Below are 4,305 nucleotides of genomic sequence, written 5' to 3' on the forward strand. Positions count from 1 at the left end.
TATATATATATATAATGCGGTCTTGCGACGATTACGTGGTAAAAGCAATCAACTGTTAAAAATTCAATTTTCATTGTATTATTTTGCTTCGAATATGATTGCTTCTATCAATTTTTTCATTGTGAAGATCTAGACTCAATGAAAATCACAAGCAATGGGAACAGCTGAAGATAACAGACAATAGATTTCAATTTATCAGAAATGACAGAAATTGAGTATCAATGCACAACAATTTCTTGCAGGTTGAAATCTATTATCGTGTTTTTCATTGTGTCTGAGCTCTTAAGGAAATTAATAAAAGCAATCACTTCCGGCAAGAAACAAAATAATGCAATGAATTGAATTTTCATCGAGTGTTGAAACTTTCTATAGTCTTGAAAAAAAACGAATATCGAGATGTCAATCGGGCTTCTTTTTCTTTGCATCCGATCGTTTTGATTTATTAAAGTTGAAGACGAGCTCTCGGAGCTCTTAGCTTCGCTTGCCTGACGAGAAATAGAAATTGCATCGCCATTTACGGAACAAGATCTATGTTAACGTAAGCCTCGTGTGTCATGTCAAATTCGCGTTGTTTTGTTACTTCAAGGTGGACTGTCTTTTCCTTTTCCCTGTCATGTCTCTTTTCTGACATCGGAAACTGGCGCGGCGGGTACAATAAAATTTATAACGTGATCGTCGCCTTTTGCTGCGTAATTCGATATTGCGGCACAAAGAATTCTTCTTTCTCTTTTCCTCGGATCTCTAGCTTTCTCAGAACGAAATCGTGGTGAAAGCGCTCCTCGAAGGTCGCTGTGGATGCATCGGAAGAACAGAATTATGCAGCTTCTGCTACACAAGGAAGAAGGTGTGCCAGCTATAAAAGATGCTCGAAAATATTGAGAAAAAAAATAAATGATAAAAGCTGAGCTAACTCAATGACATGCGTGTTTGTTTTGATGCTCTCACGCAACGCTCGCACGCTTCTCTCTTGGAAGGATTTGTAGGAACTGGATCAACGTTTTTCAATTTCTTCTCAAGTTTCTGAAGAGTAAAAGACTGATAAAATGTAAACACTTTGAGAGCCCATTTTAGCAAAATAATTAACTTAATTTGAAATAATTACAATCACGAAATGCTCGCACGTTTCTCTTTTTGAAAGAAATTTATAGGCGCTGGATCAATTTTTCAATCTTTTCTTAAGTTTCTGAAGAGTAAAAGACTGATAGAATATAAACAAATTGAGGGTTAGCAAAATAATTCGCTCAATTCAAATAATTAAAAATCAGAAAAGATAAGCAGTTTAATTATCGAGAAGAGAGTCACGTGAGAAATATTTAATTCCGTAAAAAGAATGGTTAAAATATACTGCGGCAGAACGCTTCAGTATCTCACATCTGTCCTCTCCGCCCCAATTTCGAACGGTGCTTCGGGTACATCAAAGAAATGGACCGACGCGACGCGTTGGTGGTCGCCCCTAACAAGCCCTAACTCACTCAGAAATCTCGTGCCCAGACAAGCTGCCGCATCGATACGCGTTTCCACTGTCATTCCTTCTCACTTACTCACTCGTGTTCCAAAAGTAGCCGCATTAATGAATGTTCGACTTACTCGTCTATTCTTCGATCGAACAGAAACCTCGGGGACCTCTAACGTTAGCTCGTGCACTGAACGAACGTACAGGCGTTGGATGCGTGGCAATCTTCGTCGCGTCCTTAATAATGGTCGCAACAAGCGGAAATCGAACAAGGTGTTTGAAACGTGAACGGTGAACGTCGGAGAGATCGCGTAAACCTCACACCTCACAATGTCGCAGATCAACTGAAACGGCGCCGTCGGGCGGGGTCCTTATATCACCCTGGCGTCGGCCGCGTAGGTTGAAGGGAGAAATGGTGGGGAGAGATGCCGACAGAGTGGGGGAAGCGCGGTAACGAATTCTTCATCTGTCGACGCAGTACAGTATGCGCCTGCTCTTGCATCGCAGTGGTTCTCAACTTCTCAATGTGTACAGATTTCATACCTGATGTAACTTTCTCCGAAAAACTATTAGTAAGAATTAAAAATTAGGGACTATTAATAAGAATTAAAAATTTTTCTGTCTGTATAAAAGAAAAAAAATATATATATTACAATATTTTATATTAAAAACTTTATAAACAAATATATAAAGTGAGGCTCGAAAGAATCTATCGGTAAAAAATGTAAAAAAGCCCATCAGAGCCTACATCAGCTGTTCGGATGCACAGAAAATTCTTTATTTTCGTGTAAATGTAACAAAACGAATAACATAAATGTTTCAACCCTTCAATTCGGATCCTTATCAATATAAAATACAAATCGAAATTATTTGCTTGTAATTTCGATTTATATTTTATTCATAAGGACTCGAATTGAAGGGTCGAAACATTTATGTTATTCGTTTTGTTACATTTACACAAAAATAAAGAAGTTTCTGTGCATCCGAACAGCTGATGTGGATTCTGATGGGCTTTTTTACATTTTTTATTGAATAAAAACTTTATCTTAAAAATATTGTAAAATACATTTTTCGTTTTTTTTCCTTTTTAGAAAATGTTTCCTTTTAGAAAATGTTTTAAATTCGCTAAATAATATTCAATTAAACGAGTATTTTCTTTTAATGTATATATAAAGAAGAAATTATATTACAATATTCTTTAAAAATCATATTTGTTAAAAAAAACTGTAAAATACAGTACGTATTATTCTATTTTCTTTTTAAATAAATAGTTTTAAATTTCCTCAAAAATATCGAATTTAACGAGTATTAGAAATTTTAAAATAAAAAAGTTGTATGAGAGAAAATAAGTTTAGTTGGATAGTAGATAGTTAGATAGTAGATAAAATTGGGAGAAGAAACAAATTATGAGGCCTCATATCTCTCTCTCTCTCTCTCTCTCTCTCTCTCTCTCTCTCTCTCTCTCTCTTGAACACGTATTATTTTTTCTTCCCACTGACGCGGAGCTAATGTTCCAGCTCATTGGTCTTCGAAGTTCGCGGAACGGATATCGAATTATCGATTCCTTTACCGAAGCGAACGACTTTGAGTTCTCACGCTGCAGCGGCTTTCTCAAAGGGTGATGTCCAGATCCTTTGTACGATGGGATAGGTATCCTGGGAAAGCTCGCCGAATCATCCCCGAGGCTTTTCGAAAGCGAAATATGTATTAGCAATAAGAATAGAATAAGGAAATGTTCGACACCTCCTACACCGACGATTCTCACCTTTTGTAACACTGGTTGACATTTTCAAATGCCTAGAAAGCGTTAGGACAGATAATTTATAACAACAGTAATATTTATAGCGAGTATACTAAGAGTATGTACTATCGTATGTATGTACATCTGGATGATGAATAAGAAAACGTAAACTTTACGACTCGTCTGCGTTATCATTTTCCGGCAACTTTATCGCAATATCAATTTTATGTTTCTGCTACCATTATAATAAAATTATGAAACACAGAAACTAACTGATCTTCAAAATTAAATTTCTCTTACGTGATACTAAATAAAAAAACAAATTTTTGTCATTTACACATATTTTGTGGAAATTGAAAATATAATCATTAATAAATTTAATTACTAATATTAAATAGTTCCCGTAATTGTCTAAATTATGGTTTCTGTTAAAAAATCAAAATAAAATTAGTCAGTAATTAAAGAATCCGTAAAACTCAACTTTTTATGAGACATCTTACATTATTAGAAATGCTTACTTTACATGTAAATGAAGCTCGATTTAACTAAAAATTAAGTTACAATAGTTACTTAAATGTAATAAACGTGTACATTAAATTTATGAAATTTAATGTACTTTTAATATAATTTTATGAAAAATACATTAAATTTAATAGATTTTCATGAAAAATCTATTAAATTTTATGTACATGTACACAAATATATTTTTTAGTTATAAATACATTAAATTTAATGTAATGTCATGAAATTAAATTCAAATTGTGTAATGTAAAAGTATATTTAAAAAAGTATATTAAAAAAGTATATTAAAAATATATTAAATTTCATGAAATTTTTAACAATATAAACTGTATTATCGATGATTACATGGTTTCGAATGCCATTACTTTTCACAGTTTTATTTAGTTGACGATCTTATCTTCTGTCAGATTCTTCATTAGTTATGTATTAGGTATGTAATAACTTACGCTCACCCGCGTATTGTATAATTCTCATAAAAAGAAATCTATGTCGCAAGATAGGAATAAATTACCTTTTATATAAGCAAAGAGAAGATATTTAAATATAATATAGATCTGACTGATCCGGCTTGTTCCTCTTTTTTTTCTAT

General features: G+C 33.3%; 1 protein-coding gene across 1 annotated transcript in view; it reads right to left on the reverse strand.

The window, feature by feature from the left end:
- Nucleotides 1–1,797, reverse strand: part of LOC108691827 (protein pinocchio) — a 15,586-nt gene extending 13,789 nt beyond the window's left edge. Inside the window, exon 1 of the mRNA XM_018199748.1 lies at nt 1,588–1,797. The gene's annotated coding sequence lies outside the window, so the exon portion shown is untranslated. The remainder of the gene's footprint in view (nt 1–1,587) is intronic.
- Nucleotides 1,798–4,305: the final 2,508 nt, after the last annotated feature.

This window comes from Atta colombica, unplaced genomic scaffold (genome assembly GCF_001594045.1).
Source record: "Atta colombica isolate Treedump-2 unplaced genomic scaffold, Acol1.0 scaffold52, whole genome shotgun sequence".
NCBI lineage: Eukaryota > Metazoa > Arthropoda > Insecta > Hymenoptera > Formicidae > Atta > Atta colombica.